The sequence below is a fragment of the Antechinus flavipes genome, chromosome 6 (genome assembly GCF_016432865.1).
Source record: "Antechinus flavipes isolate AdamAnt ecotype Samford, QLD, Australia chromosome 6, AdamAnt_v2, whole genome shotgun sequence".
NCBI classification, from domain to species: domain Eukaryota; kingdom Metazoa; phylum Chordata; class Mammalia; order Dasyuromorphia; family Dasyuridae; genus Antechinus; species Antechinus flavipes.
The window spans coordinates 125,547,531-125,570,072 of NC_067403.1; the positions used below are offsets into that span (position 1 = coordinate 125,547,531).

The 22,542-nt window shown below is 34.5% G+C and overlaps 1 pseudogene; it reads left to right on the forward strand.

Annotated features, from left to right (window-relative positions):
* The first annotated feature begins 20,242 nt into the window (after positions 1-20,242).
* LOC127541443 (chondroitin sulfate synthase 2-like) lies at positions 20,243-21,981 on the forward strand (annotated as a pseudogene).
* Positions 21,982-22,542: the final 561 nt, after the last annotated feature.

Genomic DNA, 22,542 nt, shown 5'->3' on the forward strand with positions numbered 1-22,542 from the left:
GTTTTTGATGAAAAAAACCAGAACTTAACAAAAAGTTTGATCTACAAATATAGAACTCAAGAGCAACCTAAAAAGGTAAAAAATCTTGGGAACTATATTTCTGCTATAAAGATGTATAAAGAATACATGTATACCTTGTTCTAGAAACTAGAAGTGGAAAGGACATTGTACCAAAAAAAAAAAAAAAGGGTAAAGGTGGGGTACTATATCTCATGTTTATTTATTTGTTTGTGGGTTTGTTTGTTCGTGTTTATTTATTTATTTTTCTTCACTATAAGAATTTTCAAAGATCATTTACTAAGCATAAAAGATTTGCAGCTTACATGATTTGAATAAGTGCCTCTGATTAATGAAATCATAGATCATTGAAGTGTATATATTTATTGCTTAGATCTCAGAGCAGTTGTTCCAATAGTTGTTTTCCTATATAAATGAATAAATTCATTACAAATTTTCATGAAAAGACTTTTGAGAGAGATTGGAATTAGTATACCTGAGGGAATTTTTAAAAAGTAATACAAAGATGATTTCAGAAAAGTAAACAAATTTATTATGAAAAATAAAGGAATTCTTTGCTTTTGTTCTTTGTGGTTTTCATAAGAAAAAAGATAGAAATATAATGGAGGAAACATAGAACAATATGTTTTGAGGGAGAGAAATGAAAAAGACAATGAAAGAAAACATCAACTGAGAAAGGAAGCATGAGGCAACGAGAGTGACAACTCCTAGTAGAACAAGACTCTTGAATTTAGAATAGAAAACACATTTAAAAGACAAATATGTTTGGGGGTTATTTAAACTGGAATTAGTGTTTGAAGAAATAAATTACTTTCCTGTAAGAATCAAAGGATGATATTGTTGGAAATTAAGATAGTACTGATTATATTTTAATTAATATGACATATCTAATAACAAATATTTTTATATGCCCTGGTAATTTATTCATGAAAATAGATAATGAGGGTGAAAGGGAAAGTTTATGGGGACCATACTTTTTCAGCATCCTTCAAGTTCCTTTTTTTTTTTCTTATCCTTGAAGAAATATTTAGTCTACCATTTCCTGGAAATTTTCTTGCCATGTGACTAAGAATAGAGAAAAAATTCCATTGATTAGTCATATATGAGTTACCATCTTGAGAATAAATAAGGAGAGAACTTAGAGAAGTAGAATTATTTGTAGAGATCCAGAATATAAATCAGGGTAAAATTTTGCTAATGTAGGACAAACTAGCAACCTGTATCAAGTTACCACCATGCTGTGGTGATCCAAAGTAGGAAGCAGTGAAACTATTTGATGCTTTCCTTCTATTTTCCTTAATTCCTTGCTAAGTCCTTTTCTGACAAGATAAAAACTTGGATTCTCTTATTTTGTTTTTCCCTATCTCTCTATAGGGAAACTGTCAACTCAAGGCAGGTTTTAGATAAAAATATATCTGATAAAGTTTTGGATAAAAGGATATCTGATAAAGTTTCTTTACAGTTTCCATATTACTATACTATAATTCTTTTCCAGTTACTCAAATGTGTTAAAATAGATAATTTAAACACTAAAAGGTCAATTATCTTAATCATAAGAGTAAATTTAGTCATGAAAATAGATTTTTGCAAAATATAAAATGGAGGTTCAAGATCAGAGATGATTTTCTACTTTACTAATTTTGTAGCATTAATTATACATACATATGTATATCTCTGTGTGTATATTATATGCCACATACACAAATGTGTATATATGTATGTATATATATATATATATGTACATCTGTCTCGCCCTCCCTCAAAAACACACACACACACACACACACACTCTCACACACACAAACACACACATAATGGAATAACACAGGACTATTGGTCAAATCGAATAATTTGAACAATCCTATGTTCAACTTCAGATGAGTGATGGGTTTACTGTGAAATTGAGAGGAGCCAGAGTATACATAATGAAGAGTACTGTTGAAACTATTAATTGATGGCCAAAGGATAACATTTGATGATCAATTAATTGACTTATAATTTCTTTGTAGGTTGCAGAAATCAGCTGTCACATAGTATTTGATAATTGTAGTTTTACCATACCAGAAAACAAATTAAACATCCATACCATATGTAACATGCTATATTACTCATTTTAGATATTTTGAATTCTTTAATTCTTTCTTTTATTGTTAGATGATTAACTTTTGAAGACACCTGCCTTATTGAAAAAGAGTATACACCCTTGGATTATTTTTGTATTATTTTAAATTTAAAATTGAATGTTTTTGTTTTTATTGTTTGATGGAAATATATATTTCCCTTTTATTTTTGTTGAATTCATATTTCTGAAATATTTTTATTCAATGGAATTATAGTATAGAATTAGATTTTTCACTAAAAATCATTTTGAATCCTTGTAGGAATTCTCTTTTTCTCATGATTGACCCACTCTGTTTCATAGAATTACAAATGCATTGTGCTCATGTCTTCTATTTGTTATCAATGCATTGAAGCATATATTTTGATAAGTTGTAGTCTATTTGCATATAGTACTGACAGAAGATGTGCTTTGCCTATTAATATGCTAATTGATGATGAGCATTGTACAGAGATTATCTTCTGCAACTGCAGCTATACTGTTCTGCATATTTCCCTTTACCATGTTATTAATATGCATATTTTCTTTGGCATCTTATTTGCTACATATTAAGTGTATTTGTCTATTTTTTTTGTTATTTGTTATGGCATGGTATTATATATTGAGTGTTTGATTTAACAGTATGAATTTCCTGAATGCATTTTTCAAAATTAAGACAACCAAAATGGAACTGAAATGTTGAGTAGACTTTAAATTTAAAAATAATAACATTGTAAGATCATTGAAAAGAATCAAATTTTATATGGAGAAAGATATAGTGATTAACATAATAGGGTTATAACAGAGGAATCTACAGTGTTTCTGGGTATGATTGAGCATGAATTATTAGACACAGCTGATGACTCAAAATTCTTAATTTAGTGACAATAGGTAAGAAGGGCTCAAAATTCATCACTAAAACCTACATAAAAAGAAGCTGGTAAATAAATAAATATATACATATGTATGTATGTGTGTATATATATATATATACACACATACATACATATATGTATATATACATATATATGTATGTGTGTGTATGTGTGTGTGTATGTATGTGTATATATATATATATACATATATATGTATATATATATATGTATATATATATATATATATATCTTGAGTATATGGCTTTTGTTAGGAAGAACTTGCTTAAGTCAGGAAAAGATGCCTTGATCACCAATGGCATATATAGAGTATTGTAGGATTGAGCTAGAACTTTCTTTGAAAAAGACAGATTCCACTGGGAGGGGTGAAAGAACTTTAGTGATCATATATCTTCAACATTATGCTGTTGGCAAACATCTGATCTATTTTTTTTAATGTAGCTAATATAGTGAGTAATATTCTAAATTCACCTATCAACAATATTTGTAAGAGCTATTGCAGCTTTATATAGATAGATGGTCAAGACATAATGTATTTTCTTTATGAGAAATGCAATTTAAATTTATTACAACTACTTAACCTAAAAGAAAAGACAGATCAACAGACTATTTTGACATGAGGCTGGGAGAAGGAACTCTAGTATTGGAACACTAAAAATGGACAATAGTCTGTGGAGACATAGGTCCCTCTTGGCACATTTTTTAGGTATTATAGAAATCAATATAAAATTTAACTGTGACCAGAGTTGCTTAATAATGAAGACTAATTTGGGAATGTCAAGGGCAATAAAAACTCAGGAAAAATTAAATCCAACTAACTGTAGAAATCATTGTAATTTATGGACCACAAATACAAAGTCAGAGTTCTCTACTGGTTGCACATATTCAAAACTTAGAGCCTCTAGAAAACTTGGAGAAAGAGAGAACTGAGGACAGAATGATTTTTATTTGAAAAGACAAAGGCTGTAATCTGTATTGGAATAGTGGCTATCTAGGGAAGGGGGAAAGTGGAGAGGGAGAAAAATTTGGAACATAAGGTTTTGCAAGGCTGAAGGTTGAAAACTATCTGTGCATGTACTTTGAAAAATAAAAAAAGTTATTATAGAAAAAAAGAAGAGACAAAAGGACAAAGAGATAAAGTGCCATTAAGTCACATTCATCATAAATACTAAACATGAGAGGGTATTGCTACCTCTGTGATTTAGAAGGATATATGAATGGTGGGTATATTTTAGAGAAAAATGCAGGATTATTCTACAAAAAGTGGAATTCAAACGAACAGGAAACAAAGATAGTGTCAGGGAGGTTAGCGTGGATTTTGAAAACAGGCAGCCTCATTTCTTCATTAACTGTTTTGGGATTTGTTCTCTCTGGATTCACTATGCTAAAATGACAATGAAGTTTGACAATTTGCTGTTTTGCTGTTATAATTTCAAAAAAATTATTATATTGCAATCAGTTTATGAGAGTTAAAATCTTGCAAATTGTATAACAAAGAAGATACATATTTAATAAATCAATATTACTGAAATTTCTTAAAGACAATGATGGTGTCAACAAATGAATTGACAAAGTACCCTGGATGTGTCCATTCTCTATAACTATGTATGTCAGTATTTATTAGAACCAACCTTCTCCCATTCAAGACTTCAGAATAATGCAAGTAGGAACCTGGATGCTAGTATTTTCACATTTTATCCATATACTGAAACATACAGGAAGAGAAAGGGAATCATGGCAAGGAAAATTACAAGAGCATTAGCTCTTTCAACGCGGAGCTAAATTCTGAAAGAACTGATTTTGTTTCTAATTACTGGAAAATAGAAGGATTGGTTGATATAGAAGCTCAGCAGAAGGATAGGCATATTATCATTGTTAAAGTACGATATGGGATGTGCACAATCATTTTTCTCTGAATCATAACCTGTAATGGGCTGAAACTGAACAAATGCACTTGGAGAACCGAGCACTTATGGCTAATTAATTACTTATTGGACAATATTCTTATTAGCATATGCTTGAAAATTGGCCATCTCACTATCCTGTACTGGCTTGATAATTGATGTATACAGAGAATTGTAGGAGGGACTAGGGGGTGTAGTAAGACTAACGAAGGTCACTTCTGGGTGGGAGATGAAAAAGTAAGGTCGAGGAGATTCTGCTTCTATCCAATTCAATCCTATCTCTAAAGACCAAGAATAAAGATCAATATTTTTTTGCTTATCCTGACTCCGGCTGATTCTAAGGTATCCAGGGTGCTAACGCAGTCATCACAATAACCATTATGATGGAGGAAATTTCCTCAATCTGTGATACAAAACTTCATAAATTATCTGAGAATCATTGGTTACTCTCATCATTAAAATTGAGGAGTCTCTATATATTACATGGAGTGTTGGAATAAAAAAAATAGAAGCATATGAATATGATTGTACTACTGAATTTTAACAAAAAAAGATTTAAAAGAATTTAAATGGACTAGTACAGATTATCAAGAATTAAATATTTCAGATTATCTGTCAGTTAGCCACTGATTCTCAGATATTGATTTATGGAATATATCTATACTATCAATTTCTCTTGCAGAAGAAGTATACTATATACTTTCAATGATATCTGGACTATACATTAAGGAATCTGTCCTTTCAGTAAATAATGGAGTGAAAACATGAATTGCAAGAAAGTGTTGGTATGCTTAGATTATCTCATTGCCTTTAGAAAAATCCAGGATGAATATGAGGAAACACTAATGAAATTACCAGATAAGTCAAAGAATTCTGGTCTTTGGTCATCAAGGAATAAGTGTCAGTTTTACAGAGATTTCTCAAATATGTGAGTCATATAATATCACATCAAGGATTTTTATATCATAGCTTTCAAAAGAATTGTGGTTCTATATTATCCATAGATGCATGATTGGTGAGTATGATACATTCTTATAGAATGAATATCACAGTGGTTATGGAGTCAAATAACTTGGGTTCAAATCTTAACTCATTCACCTTATCTTCTGTTCCCAATTTTCTCATCTGTAAAGGGAGGGTATTATATTAAATGTCCTCCCATGCTCTTTCCAGAAAGTTTTATGAACTATGAAACTAAGAACTTGGCATAAATCATACCAGACCTAAAATTATATTATAAAGCAGTGCTCATGAATACCATTTGCTACTAGCTAAGAAATAAAGTGATGAATCAGGGGAACAGGTTATTTACACAAAATATAATAACCAATGAATATAATAATCTCCTATATGATAAACCCCAAAAATTCAGCTTCTAGGATAAGAACTCACTATTTACAAAAACTACTGGGAAAAATGGAAAATAGGATTGCAGAAACTACGCATAGAACAACATTTTCACAACACCAACAATGCGTTAGTGTACCACTTTTTCCACATCCTCTCCAACATTTAACATTATGCTTTTCTGTCACCTTAGACAATTTGAGAGGTGAATTGGTAACTCAGAGTTGTTTTAATTTGCATTTCTCTAATCAATAGTGATTCAGAGTATTTTTCATGTGGCTATATATGGCTTTAATTTCATCATCTGAATTTTGTCTGTTCATATTTTTTAACCATTTGTCAATTGAGGAATGACTTATATTTTTAAAAATTGAATAAAGTTCTTTATATATTTTAGAAATGAGACCTTTATCAAAAACCCTGGGTATGAAAAAAAATTTTCCCCAGCTTTGTACTTCCCCTTTAATCTTATTTCTGTTGGTTTTGCTTGTGCAAAATCTTTTTAATTTAAGATAATCAAAAATGTCCATTTTGCATTTCATAATGTTCTCTAATTCTTCTTTGGTCATAAATTCCTCTTTTCTCCCAAGATCTCATAGGTAAACTATTCCTTGCACTCCTAATTTTTTATAGTATTGTCATTTAAGCCCAAATCATGTACCCATTTTCACCTTGTTTTCATAGGAGATTGTGGGAGTTCAAATGTTGGAGTTCTTATTCTTCTCAAAACACAGCTGGTTTAGCTTAGAGCCCTCCGAATGTCTCCAAATCCAAAGGTTTTGTCCTTTAGCCTCTGCCTCTGCTTTCTTCAGCCTCCAGCCAGCACAAAGATGGAATGAATCTCTTGTCTCCTTCACTTGGGGCTCGGCTAGTTTTCTGGTGAGTCTTTCAGACCAGCTTGGTCTCAGTGGGGGAAGTGCAGGAGCCCAGCCACCAACTACAGTGGTGTGAGATGAAGATGAATCTGGTTATCCACTGAACTCTCGACTCATAGCTTTTTCCTCTGAAAACTCCTCTTCTGCGACCAGCCAGCCAAGTGGAATATATTCTGGAATAGCTCTCTCTTCACTGGCCTTATATCTGACTCTTCTGAGAGAATGGGATTATGGGTTTTCTCCCATAGTGCTCTCTGGCCCTAAGAGCTTTAAGGGAGGTGTGAATTCACAAAGGTACAAAGTTTACTTTGTGAATCTGGCATACTTGTGAACTCCGATGAGTAAAGATGTAAACACAAGCATTGTACTAATTAGTTCTACTTAGTACCTTGTTTCAGGTTCTGGCCCAAAACATCTTCTTGTAAGATCAGATCAACTCTAATTAGTTAGCAGTTTGTAAAGATTCCAACAGGAGATGTGAGATAATAAGTTTATGTTGAGTTTCTGACATACTATTTTCCATTTTATCCAGCAATTTTTGTCAAATAATGAGTTCTTATCCCAGAAAATGAAATTTGGGAATTTACTAAATACTAGCCTTTGATTATTGTTTTCATATGAATCTAACCTATTTTACAGATCCATCACTCTACTTTTTAGCCAATACCAAATGGTTTTGATGCCTGCTGCTTTAAAATAGAGTTTTAGAACTGGTTCTGTGGAACCACACAATCCTGTGTATTTTTTTTTTCATTAATTTCCTTGATATTCTTGATATTTTGTTCTTCCCGATGAATTTTGTTATTTTTGGAAGCTTAGTATGGCTTGATTAGTATGGCACTTAACAAATAGATCAATTTAGGTAGAATTGTCATTTTTATTTTATTAGCTCAGCCTACCCATGAGCAATTGGCATTTTTCAAATTGTTTAGATTAGATATTAGTTTTATAAGAAGTGTTTTGTTTTTCTGTTCATATAGTTCCTGAGTTTGTCTTGGCAAGTAGTCTCACAAATATTTTATAACATCTACAGGTATATTAAATGGGATTTCTCTTTCTATATCTTGCTGCTGGACATTTTTGGTAACATGCAGAAATGTAGATGATTTATGTCAGTTTATTTTGTATCCCATAACTTTGCTAAAGTTGTAAACTCTTTCTAGTGGTTTTTTAGTTGATTCTCTAGAATTTACTAAATATATCATCATATCATCTTCAAAGAGTGATAGCTTTATCTCTTCCTCATCTATTCTAATTACTGTATTTTCTTTTTCTTTTCTTATTACTAAAGTCAACATTTTGAATACAATATCAAATAATAGAGATAATAGACATCCTTGTTTCACTCCTGATCTTACTGGAAGTGTGTCTAGTTTTCTTCTGTTACAAATAATGCTCATTAATGGTGCTCAATAATGCTACTTATTGTTTTAAGGTTAAATTCCACTTATTCCTATGCTCATCAGTGTTTTTTTTTCTTTTAAAAATTATTAAAGCTTTTTATTTTCAATATATATACATGAAAAATGTTTCAATATTAAATCTTGTATAGCCTTGTGTCCCAAACTTTCCCCTCGTTCCCCCCATCCTCTCCCGAGATTGCAAGCAATCCAATATACCTAATATATGTTAAAATATATGTTAAATCCAAAATATGTAAAACATTTATACAATTTATTTATACAAGAAAAAATCAAATCAAAAAGGAAAAAATGAGTAATAAAAGAAACTGCAAGTGAAAAACAACAAAAAGAGGGAGAATGTTATGTTCTAATCCACACTCAGTTCCCACAATCCTCTCTCTGGATATCTCTCTTCATCACAAGATCACTGGAACTGAGCTCAATTATCTCATTGTAGGAAAGAGTCATGTCCATCAGAATTGTTCATCATATTATATTGCTATTGTTGTGTACAATGATCTGCTTATTTTACTTAGCATCACTTCATGTAAGTATCTCCCAGCCTCTCTAAAATCATCCTGCTGATCATTTATTATAGAACAAAAATATTCCATAACATTTGTATACCATAACTAATTCAGCTATTCTCTAGCTCTTGGGCACCCACTCAGTTTCTAGTTTCTTGGCACTATGAAAAGGGTTGCCACAAACATTTTTGCCTATGAGAGTATCTTTCCCTCCTTTAAGATCTCGTTGAGATATAATTATGCCCAGTAGAAATACTGCTAGTATTGTCGTGATTATTATATTTGCTTGGCCTACCAGTGAGGACCTGATATTTTTCCAATTAATTAGATATGATTTTATTTTTTTGTGGAAATTGTTTTGTAATTGTGTTCATATAATTCCTGACTTTCCCTTTGCAGACAGATATCCAAATATTTTATACTTTCAAGAGTTATTTTGGATAGACTTTCTCCTCATATGTCTTGATGCTGGACTTTGATGGAAACATAAAAACACTAATGGTTTCTGTGGATTAAGTTTAAGTCCTGAAACTTTGCTAAAGTTGAGAATTGTTTCTAGTAGTTTTTTAGTTGATTTGGTAGGATTTTCTAAGAATACCATCATATTATTTGCAAAGAGTAATAATTTGGTTTCCTCATTACCTACTCTAATTCCTTAAATCACTTTTTCTTCTATTGTTGGCAAAGCTAACATTTTTTTAAATATTTATTTTATTTTAATTTATAATAACTTTATATTGACAGAATCCATGCCAGGGTAATTTTTTTTTTACAATATTATCCCTTGCACTCGCTTCTGTTCCGATTTTTCCCTTCCCTCCCTCACCCCCTCCCCTAGATGGCAAGCAGTCCTATATATGTTAAATATGTTGCAGTATATCCTAGATACAATATATGTGTGCAGAACCGAGCAGTTCTCTTCTTGCACAGAGATAATTGGATTCAGAAGGTAAAAAACAACTCGGAAAGAAAAACAAAAATGCAAATAGTTCACATTCGTTTCCCAGTGTTCTTTCTTTGGGTGTAGCTGCTTCTGTCCATCATTTATCGATTGAAATTGGGTCTTTGTCAAAGAAATCCACTTCCATCAGAATACATCCTCATACAATATCGTTGTCGAAGTGTAAAGTGATCTCCTGGTTCTGCTCATTTCACTTAGCATCAGTTCATGTAAGTCTCTCCAAGTCTCTCTGTATTCGTCCTGCTTGTCATTTCTTACAGAACAATAATATTCCATAGCATTCATATACCACAATTTACCCAGCCATTCTCCAATTGATGGGCATCCATTCAATTTGCAGTTTCTAGCCACTACAAACAGGGCTGCCACAAACATTTTAGCACATACAGGTCCCTTTCCCTTCTTTAGTATTTGTTTGGGATATAAGCCCAATAGAAACACTGCTGGATCAAAGGGTATGCACAATTTGATAACTTTTTGGGCATAATTCCAGATTGCTCTCCAGAATGGTTGGATTCGTTCACAGTTCCACCAACAATGCATCAGTGTCCCAGTTTTCCCGCATCCCCTCCAGCATTCATCATTATTTTTTCCTGTCATCTTAGCCAATCTGACAGGTGTGTAGTGGTATCTCAGAGTTGTCTTAATTTGCATTTCTCTGATCAATAATGATTTGGAACATTCTTTCATACGAGTGGTAATAGTTTCAATTTCATCCTCTGAAAATTGTCTGTTCATATCCTTTGACCATTTATCCATTGGAGAATGGCTTGATTTCTTATAAATTTGAGTCAGTTCTCTATATATTTTGGAAATGAGGCCTTTATCAGAACCTTTAACTGTGAAGATGTTTTCCCAGTTTGTTGCTTCCCTTCGAATCTTGTTTGCATTAGTATTGTTTGTACAAAGGCTTTTTAATTTGATATAATCAAAATATTCTATTTTGTGATCGGTAATAGTCTCTAGTTCATCTTTGGTCACAAATTTCTTTCTCCTCCACAAGTCTGAGAGATAAACTATCCTATGCTCCTCCAATTTATTTATAATCTCGTTCTTTATGCCTAAGTCATGGACCCATTTCGATCTTATCTTGGTATATGGTATTAAGTGTGGGTCCATGCCTGATTTCTGCCATACTAATTTCCAGTTATCCCAACAGTTTTTATCGAATAATGAATTCTTATCCCAGAGGTTAGGATCTTTGGGTTTGTCAAACACTAGATAGCTATAGTTCACTATTCTGTCTTGTGAACCTAATCTTTTCCACTGATCAACTAATCTATTTCTTAGCCAATACCAAATGGTTTTGGTGACTGCTGCTTTAAATATAATTTTAGATCAGGTACAGCTAGGCCACCTTCATTTGATTTTTTTTTCATTAATTTCCTTGAGAGTCTCGACTTTTTATTGTTCCATATGAATTTTGTTGTTATTTTTTCTAGATCATTAAAATATATTCTTGGAAGTCTGATTGGTATAGCACTAAATAAATAGATTAGTTTAGGGAGTATTGTCATCTTTATTATGTTTGCTCGGCCGATCCAAGAGCACTTAATATTTTTCCAATTATTTAAGTCTGACTTTATTTGTGTGGAAACTTATTTGTAATTTTGTTCATATAATTCCTGACTTTCCTTTGGTAGATAAATTCCAAAATATTTTATGCTATCAACAGTTATTCTGAATGGAATTTCTCTTTGTATCTCTTGCTGTTGGATTTTGTTGGTGATGTATAAAAATGCTGAGGATTTATGGGGATTTATTTTGTATCCAGCTACTTTGCTAAAATTGTGAATTATTTCTAATAGCTTTTTAGCAGAATCTCTGGTGTTCTCTAGGTATACCATCATATCATCTGCAAAGAGTGATAGTTTGGTTTCCTCATTGAATACTCTAATTCCTTCAATCTCTTTCTTGACTCTTATTGCAGAGGCTAGTGTTTCTAATATGATATTGAATAATAATGGTGATAGTGGGCAACCTTGCTTCACTCCAGATCTTACTGGGAAGGATTCCAGTTTTTCCCCATTGCATATGATGCTAACTGATGGTTTTAAATAGATGCTCCTGACTATTTTAAGGAAAAGTCCATTTATTCCTATGCTCTCAAGTGTTTTTATTAGGAATGGATGTTGAATTTTATCAAATGCTTTTTCTGCATCTATTGAGATGATCATATGGTTTTTCTTTGGTTGGTTATTGATATAGTCAATTATGCTAATAGTTTTCCTAATATTTAACCAACCCTGCATTCCTGGTATAAATCCTGCTTGGTTAAGGTGTATTATCCTGGGGATGATTTTCTGTAATCTTTTTGCTAATATTTTATTTAAGATTTTAGCATCAATATTCATTAGGGAGATTGGTCTATAATTTTCTTTCTCTGTTTTCAATATACCTGGTTTAGGTATCAGTACCATGTCTGTGTCATAAAAGGAGTTTGGTAGGACTCCTTCAATCCCTATTTTTTCAAATAGTTTATTTAGTATTGGAGTTAATTGTTCTTTAAATGTTTGGTAGAATTCACATGTAAATCCATCTGGTCCTGGGGATTTTTTCTTAGGGCGTTGGTTGATAGTTTGTTCTATTTCTTTTTCTGAGATGGGACTGTTTAGGATATTTATTTCTTCCTCTGTTAGTTTGGGCAAGCTATATTTTTGGAGGTATTCTTCTATTTCATTTAAGTTGTCAAATTTATTGGCATAAAGTTGGGCAAAGTAACTCCTAATTATTGCTCTAATTTCCTCTTCGTTAGTGGCAAGTTCTCCCTTTTCATTTTAAAGACTAACAATTTGATTTCCTCTTTCCTTTTTTTAATCAGATTTACTAAAGGTTTGTCTATTTTATTGTTTTTTTCATAGAACCAACTCTTAGTTTTATTAATTACTTCAATAGTTTTTTTACATTCAATTTTATTGATCTCTCCTTTTATTTTTAGAATTTCAAGTTTAGTGTTTGACTGGGGGTTTTTAATTTGTTCCTTTTCTTGCATTTTTAGTTGCAAGCCCAATTCATTGACCTTCTCTTTCTCTATTTTATGCAAATAGGCCTCTAGAGATATGAAATTTCCCCTTATTACCGCTTTGGCTGCATCCCATACATTTTGGTATGATGTCTCATTATTATCATTTTCTTGGATGAAATTATTAATTATGTGTATGATTTGCTGTTTCACCCAATCATTCTTTAGTATGAGATTATTTAGTTTCCAATTATTTTTTGGTCTACTTTCCCCTGGCTTTTTGTTGAATGTAATTTTCATTGCATCGTGGTCTGAAAAGGATGCATTTACTATTTCTGCCTTATTGCATTTGAGTTTGAGGTTTTTATGTCCTAATATATGGTCAATTTTTGTATAAGTTCCATGAACTGCTGAAAAGAAGGTGTACTCCTTTCTGACCCATTACATTTTCTCCAGAGATCTATCATATCTAATTTTTCTAGTATTCTATTTACCTCTTTGACTTCTTTCTTATTTATTTTGTCATTTGATTTATCTAATTCTGAGAGTGCAAGGTTGAGATCTCCCACTATTATAGTTTTGCTGTTTATTTCTTCTTGCAGCTCTCTTAATTTTTCTTTTAAGAAATTAGATGCTACACTACTTGGCACATATATGTTTAATATTGATATTGCTTCATTATCTATGCTACCCTTTAGCAAGATATATTGCCCTTCCTTATCTCTTTTAATTAGATCAATTTTTGCTTTAGCTTGATCTGAGATCAGGATGGCTACCCCTGCTTTTTTGACTTCACCTGAAGCATAGTAGATTTTGCTCCAACCTTTTACCTTTAACCTGCATGTATCTCCCTGCTTCAGGTGTATTTCCTGTAAACAACGTATTGTAGGATTCTGGCTTTAAATCCATTCTGCTAACCGCTTCTTCTTTATGGGGGAGTTTACCCCGTTCACATTTATGGTTAAAATGACCAATTCTGTATTACTTGCCATCTTGTTAACCCCGGGTTATGCTTTTCTTCCTTCTTTCCCCCTTACTCCCCTTCCCAGTATTAAGCTTGTGAACACCACTTGCTTCTCACAGCCCTCCCTTTTTAGTACCCCCCCACCTTAGATTTCCTCCCCCTATCTTACCCCTTTCCCTCCTCGTTTCCGTATTCCCTTCCCCTTAGCTTATTCCTTCCCTTTTCACTTTTCCCTTCTCACTTCTCAATGAGGTGGTCTCCCACCATATGGTGAAGTTTCACCATAAATTAAATATGTCTAAAATTTTTCTCTTAAAGCTAATTCTGAAGGCAGTGAGATACCCACTATATTCATCCCCCTCCATTCTTTCTCTCAGATATAATAGGTTTCCTTTGCCTCTTCATGAGATGTAGTACTCCCACTTTACCCTTTTTCTGGTGCAATGTCCTTTCCACATCTACTTTCTAGAACAAGGTATACATGTATTCTTTATACATCTTTATAGCAGAAATGTAGTTCCCAAGATTAATCTTTACCTTTTTAGATTTCTCTTGAGTTCTATATTTGTAGATCAAACTTTTTGTTAAGTTCTGGCTTTTTCATCAAAAATAGGTGAAATTCGCTTACTTCGTTGAATGTCCATCTTCTCCCCTGGAAAAAGACGCTCATTCTAGCTGGGTAAGTTATTTTTGGTTGCATACCAAGTTCTTTAGCCTTTCAGAATATCATATTCCAGGCCCTTCGATCCTTTAATATGGATGCTGCCAGATCCTAGGTGATCCTTGTTGTGGCTCCTCGATACTTGAATTGCGTTTTCCAAGCCGCTTGCAATATTTTTTTCCTTCGTCTGAGGGTTCTGGCATTTGGCCACTATATTCCTTGGTGTTTTGATTTTAGGATCCCTTTCAGTGGGTGATTGATGAATTCTTTCAATGTCTATTTTATCCTCTGTTCCTATGACTTCTGTGCAGTTCTCTTTGATAATTTCCTGGAAAATAGTGTCCAGGCTCTTTTTTTCATCATGCTTTTCTGAGAGTCCAATGATTCTCAGATTGTCTCTCCTGGATCTGTTTTCCAGTTCTGTTGTCTTCCCCAGAAGATATTTCACATTCTTTTCCATTGTTTGATTTTTTTGGATTTGCTTGACTGATTCTTCTTGTCTCCTCGAGTCATTCAATTCCAATTGTTCGATTCTGATTTTTAATGAAGTATTTTCTTCACTCACTCTTTTAAAAATCTTTTTTCTAATTGTCCCATTGAGTTCTTTTGTTCTGTGGAATTTTTTTCCATTTCGCCAATTTTGTTTTTTAGAGAACTATTTTCTGTTTCCAGTTCACTAATCCTATTTTTCAAGGATTTTATTTCTTTATCCAGTCTCTCTTTAACTGAGTGGGATGACTTCTCCAGACTCTCTTGCCAAGCCTCCCTCTCCTTTTCCCATTTTTCTTCTAGCTCCCTTGTGAGAGCCTTTTTAATTACTTCTATGAATTTCATCTGTGCTGAGGAACAGATGATCTCCTCCTTTGGGGATTCACCTGGAGACTGTCTGTTTTTAGTCTCCTCAGGATTTGGAGTCTGCTCTCTTTCTGTATAGAAGTTGTCAAGGGTTAAAGTCCTCTTCAGTTTTTTGCTCATTATGTCAAAGAATTAAAGACAAACTAGCAAAAAAAAGAAAAAGAAACCACCCCTAATTTGGAGTCTGTTTTTTGGGGGGAGCAGCTGGGTGGCATTACCGAGCTTCCTCTACAGACTGCGGGGGAAGGGGGGGGGAGGGGAGGTAGCACCGAGACACTAGCCCTACTGTGCTGCTCCTGCGCTCTGAGATCCCAGAGCATGCTGAGTCATTGTGTGTGTGTTTGGGGGGGGGGGGGGTGGCCAGGTCCCGAGAGACTCCAGCTGTTTGGGGTTGTATTCTTCACCCCCATGTTTTTAGCTTCTCTGCTGGGCTGCTGGCTTGCTGCTGGAGCAAAGTATCCAAACCTGTAGCAAAGCTCTCTCCGCAGAGATGGCTGCGATCACACCCCAGCCCCTCTCCAGTCTGCTCAGCTGTGAGCCGCCTTCCATGCTCTCAGCTGCCTGCCCGCACCCTGCGCCCGATCCAAAACTGTCCCAGCCCTGGCGCAAAAACAGACCTTTCTTGGTGAATCTCAAGGACGGCTTCTCTTGGTAACTATTTGTGGGGTTTTTTTTTCAGTCAAGCATCAATTCAGAGGCTTGTAATGAAATTGGTAGTGAGAGAAAAACGTGGAGCTACACAGCCGTGTGCCTCCTCTCCGCCATCTTAACCGGAAGTCAAAGCTAACATTTTTAATACAATAATAAATAGTAATGGAGATAGTGGGCAACCTTGTTTCCCTCCTAATCTTATTGGGAATTATTCTAGTTTGTCCCCATTACATATGATGCTTGCTGATGGTTTTAAATAGATGCTATTAAAGTTCGTTTATTCCCATACACTCTAGTGTTTTTAATAGGAATGGGTGTTGGATTTTATAAAATGCTTTTTCTGCATCTGTTGAGGTAATCGCATGATTTTTATTAGTTTGATTATTGACATAGTAAATTATGCTAATAGTTTTCCTACTATTGAACCAGCCCTATATTCCAAGCATAAGTCCTATTTTGTCATAGTGTATAATCCTGTGCATGACTTTCTGTAATCTCTTTGCTAATATTTTATTTAAGATTTTTGAATCAAAATTCATTAGAAAAATTGATCTATAATTTTTTTCCTCTGTTTTTACCCTAACTGGTTTAGGTATCAGCACCATATCTGTGTCATAAAAGGAATTTGGTAGAAGTCCTTATTTTCTTATTTTTAAAAATAGTTGCATAGTGTTGAAATTACTTGTTCTTTAAATATTTGGTAGAATTCACATGTAAATCCATCTGGACCTGGAAATTTTTTTTCTTTTGCATCTGATTTGTTTGTTTGTTGTTCTATTTCTTTTTCTAAAATGGAACTATTTAAATAATTTCCTCTTCTGTCAATCTGAGCAATCTATATTTTTGTAGGTATTTCTCCATTTCACTTAGATTATCAATTTTTTGACATATAGCTAAATAACTTCTAATTATTGCTCTAATTCTTCTTCATTGGTGGAAAGTTGTCTCTTTTCATTTTTGAGATGATTTTGATTTTTTTTTCTTTTTCTAATTAATTTAACTAAAGGTTAATCTATTTTTCATAAAACCAACTCTTAGTTTTGTTCATTAATTTAATAGTCATCTTATTTTCAATTTTATTAATATCCTCTTATTTTCAGAATTTCAAATTTGGTATTTCATTGAAGGTTTTTAATTTGTTTTTTTTTTTTTCCTAGCTTTTTTTTTCCTTGTTTTTTACTTGTAAGCTCATTTCACGGTTCTTCTCTTTCTCTATTTTATGCAAGTAAGCAATTAGAGATATATAATTTCCCCTACTAAGCACTTTGGCTGCATTCCACAAATTTTGGTATGTTGTCTCATTATTATTATTCTCTTGGATGAAGTTATTGTGTCTATGACTTGTTGTTTTACCAATTCATTCTTATGGATTACATCTAGTTTACCAGTTAATTTTTGGTCTATTGTCCCCTGGCCTTTTATTGCATGTGGTTTTTATTGCATCATGAACTGAAAAAAATGCATTTACTATTCCTGCCTTTCTGTATTTGATTTTGAGGTTTTTATGCCCTAATGCAGGGTCAATTTCTGTATAAATTCCATGAATGACCAAAAAAAGTAACCTCCTTTCTGTCTCCATTCAATTATCTCAAAACATTTAGCATACCTAACTTTTCTAACTTTTCCCTCCTTACCTTCTTTCTTATTTATTTTGTGGTTCAGTTTATCAGTTCTGAGAGAGCAAGCTGAGATGCCCCACTTGTAAAATTTTGCTATCTAATTCTTCTTGCATCTCTCTTAACTTGTCCTCTAGGGATTTAGATGCTATACCACTTGTGTTTAGTATTGATATTGCTTCATTATTTATAGCAAGATATAGTTTCCTTTCTTAACTCTTTTAATTAGATTTATTTTTGCTTTTACTTGATCTATATCAGCATCATTACCATAACTTTTTTTTTACTTTACATCATACATTCTGCTCCAGTCCTTTACCTTCACCATGTATGTATCACTCTGCTTTAAATGTGTTTATTATAAGCAACATGTTGTAAAATTCTGGCTTTTAATCCAGCCTGATATCCAGTTCCATTTTATGGGAGAGGTCATCCCATTCACATTTGCTGTTAAAATAACTAATTTTGTATTTCCTGCCATCTTTTTTACCCTAAGTTATGCTTTTCTCTTTCCTTTCTCCCATACATTCTCCCTAGTATTTTGCTTCTGATTACCACCTCCCTCAAATAGCCCCCCCCTTTAAGAGCTTCTTCCCCTTTCTTGCTCTTTTCTCCTACTACTCTGCTTTCCCTTCTATTAGCCTTTTTTTTCTTTTCCTCTTTCTCCTCCCACTTTTTAATAAGGTGAGACAAGTTTCTCTGTTCAACCAAATACATATCATATTCTCTCAGAGCCAAATCTTATGAGAATAAGATTCACACAATGCTTGTTCCCCTCCCTTCTTTTCTTCAATTATAATAGGTCTTCTTTTCCTCTTCATGAGACAATTGCCCTTATTTTACCTCTTTTCTCTTTTTTTCCAGTACAATCCCCTTTTCACTTCTAGTTTCTTTTTCATATTATCATGATAAAATGAAATTATACCCATACTCTCTAAGTATACCCATAACAGAAATATAGTTCTCAAGATTTCTTTTCTGTTTACCTTTTTTATGCCTTTTTTTGAGTTCTATGTTTGGAGATCAAATTTTTTGTTCAGCTCTGGTCATTTCATCAGCAATAGATATAATTCACCAGTATCATTCAAAGTCTATCTTCTTCCCTGAAAGATAATGCTCATTTTAGCTGAATAGCTTATTCTTGGCTGTAGTCCAACTTCTTTTAATTTTTGGAATATCAGAGTCCAGAGTTTTCTATCCTTTAAGGTAAAAGCTGCTATATCCTAGGTAATTCTAATTGTGGCTCCTCAGTATTTAAATTGTTTCTTTCTGGCTGCTTTCAATATTTTCTCCTTGGTCCAATAGTTCTAGAATTTAACCACAGTATTCCTAGGAGTTTTCATTTTGTCATTTTAGAAAGTGATCAGTGAATTCTTTCAATAGATATTTTACCTTCTGATTCTCGGACATCAGGGCAGTTTTCCTTTCTGATTTCCTGTAAGATAATGTTTAGGTTCTTTTTTTTTTTTTTTTTCATCCTGGCTTTCAGGAAGTCCAATAATCCTTAGATTGCCTGTCCTAGATCTATTTTCCAGGTCAGTTGTTTTTCCTAGGAGGTATTTCATAATTTCTTCTATTTTTTTTCATTTCTTTTTGGTTTGACTGATTCTTGAAGTTTTATTAAATCATTCGCTTTAATTCATTCAGTCCTAATTTGTAGGGTATTATTTTCTTCAGTTAACTTTTTAACTCATTTTGTATTTGGCCAATTGAATTGTTTTGTTCATTTATTTTGTTCCCATTAAACAAATTATGTTTTTCAATTAATTGGTACCTTTTTCATCTCTTTTGTAAGAAGTTATATGCTTTTTCCATTTCATCAAATCTATTTTATAGAGAGTTATATGCTTTTCACATTTCATCAAATTTTTAAGGAGTTTTCTTCAGATAATTTCTGAATTTCCTCTTCCATACCACTTGCAAAGACCTCATTTCCTTTTCCCATTTTTCTTCTAACTCTCTTTGAAAATTATTTTGAAATCTTCCAAGAAAGCCTTGTGAAATAGGGATTAGCTCATATATCCTTTTAGAACTTCATCTTTAGAAACCTCAAGGTTTGAAGTCTGTTCTTTCCATAAAAGTTGTCTATGGTCAGAATTATTTTTGCTTTTTTGTTCATTTTTTAAGGGTTGAGATCTTCTCTTAAGGCAAAGGAGCTACAGCTGCATTAGTTTGCCTTGGGGCAGGTGTTTCTGACTGACTCCCAGGACTGGGTAATCATGGCCAGGTGCTGAGTTCTTCCTGGAGTTCAGAGGCTTACAATATGCCTTTTGTTATATTTTGGGGATTTTACAGCAAATCTGATAACCACCTGCTTGCATCTAGGACAGAGTAGTCTAAGAGCCTCACAGAAGATTTTCTGATGTGTGAAAACTGCAAAGCTTTGACTCCCACCACAGCTTCTTGCCCTGGGCTCCTTGTGCTGTGGTCTGGGCTCGGCAGATTGTCCCACTATTCATTTGAAATAGGCCTCCTCTTCAGTTCTTTTAAGATATCTTCTTCTGGAAATGTATTCCAGATACTTGTGGGTTCTGTCACTCCAACACCAGTTTAAAGGCTTAATCTTGGTTAAGGTTGGTTTGAGAGAATGTCAGAGGAGGTCACAGAAAATCATATCTGCTCTCTGTCATCTTGGCTCCACATTCACTCTCCACTGTTTTTGTTAGGAATGAGTGCTGCATTTTGTTAAAAAGCTTTTTCTGCATCTATTGACATTATCATATGATTTTTTGTGGATTTTGTTATTGATCTGGTCAATTGTGGTGATAATTTTCATAATATTAAATCAGCCCTTCATTCCTGGTATAAACCCCACTTGGTGTATTATCTTGCTGATGAGTTGTTGTAATCTCTTTGCTAATATTTTATTAAAATTTTTGCTGCTCACTCAGTTGGAGCTCCAGAACACAAGGCATCTCTCTAAGAGTGGGGAACAAGAGGCCTACATCCTGGCCTTTATGCATCTTAGGCCTATTCTGTACAGACAGGTCTCTTAGTTGGTCTCTGCGGGGAGCCAGCTGAGATTATGGACAATGTGCTATGGGCTGCCCTGGAAGAACTAAATTGGCATTATCACCAGGCTCTTCAGCTTAGCAAGCAAGAGCTGCTCAATAGTTACGACCACTTTGACCCTACCCAACATGTGGAGTACAAGCTAGACTAAGAGTTGGAAGCACCCTCCCCAGTGGGATAAGGAGGCACCTGGCCCATCAGTACAGCTCTGGAGGCACCTGAGCCAGGTAGAAATCCTGTCAGTGCCCTAGGCGCTTTGCTTTATCATGCTTTTGCTGCTGGTAGCAACTAGTCACCACTTGGTACCCCACTTCCTGGAAGCCTTAGCCAAGATGGCTCTGGAGCCACAGAACACTGTGGTGGCATTGACTCTGATGCTTCCCTATGTACCACAGCAAGCCCAGCACATGCCCCATGCCATTCCCTTCAGTAAAGAGCTGCAACATCACTACCTTGGCTCCCAAGGACCCTGGCTTAGTGTGCAGATGGTGTCCTCCTCAGCTTTTCACCTGCTGGACTGGTTCTCCAAGAAGTACCCAGAAAGAGCATGTTTCTGAGGCTGATCTTCACTTCTTGAACCAATGCTGGATGCATACAATTGTTGGCTGGTGGGTCTTTTTTCCCATGCACTGCCAAGCCTTCCATTCTGCCATCGTGCCTTTACAGGGCTTAGGGTCATGAGCTGAACTGGGATGTGAGTCACTTTGACTATCATGTAGCTAACAAAGGCTGCTTCTACAACTCTATGTTGGGGATGATGGACAGCTGGCAAAGGCTTGAGATCAAGAGAAGGAATTGCTAGAAGACCTGGATCTGGATGAATTGTTCCTGAAGTTCTCCAGCCTGTTTTCTGCAACCTTACTGACACCAGCTCTGTGGGGCTCAACTCTGTGAAAACCTCTATCACCATTGCTTCCAGAAAGTCCTGGAGAGTCTGGGCTCCCAGACTGGGCTGCTCTTTGAACAAGAACAAGGGAACAGCACCTTAGAGTCTCTACTGCCCAAGTCTATCGGAAACACAGGAAATCATGCCCTCCCTTTGGAAATTCAGAGCTGCTCTGTCTCAGGTGGATTAGCTCTGAAGAGAACCTTTAGCCTCAGGTGTCAGAAAGAGCTAAGAGCAAGTAGCAGGCTTTCTGGGCAGGTTCTCTGGTCTGGAGACTTGAGAGAGAGGCTGGAACCTGTCCATCTCATCTTGTCCAATAGTTTCAATAGTTGGACCATGGCCTTTTAAGTATTTTTGCAGAAAATTCTGCTTAACACCAGCACCCGGGCTTAGCTAGAGAGGGTAGGGAGCTTTAGATGAACCTCAATAGAGGCATTATTAGCTTTTAGGACATGGTTACAAATAGAATTTGATGGGTTGTCAAAAGGAGTACCTAGAGTGAAAAACCCCACCCAAACCTGGATGAAGCTGATTGCCTTTAATAAATCAGCTGATCTTGTAAAAAAAAAAAAATCCGAGTTTGGTCTATAATTTTAATCATTTTTATTGGACTTCCAGCCAAGATGGCGGAGAGGAGGCACACAACTGTGTAACCTCCGCGTTTTTCTCTCACTATCCATTTCATTTCATGCCTCTGAATTAATGCTTGACTGTTAGTTACCAAGAGAAACCATTCTTGAGACTCGTCAAGAAAGGTCTGTTTTTGCGCGAGTGCGGGGACGGTTATTAGATTGGAAGCAAGCTGCGGGCAGCAGCGGCAGCGAGAGCACGGAAGGTGGCTCAGAGCCGAGCAGAGTGGAGAGGGGGTGGGGCGTGATCGCAGCTGTCTCTGCGGGGAGAGCTTTGCTA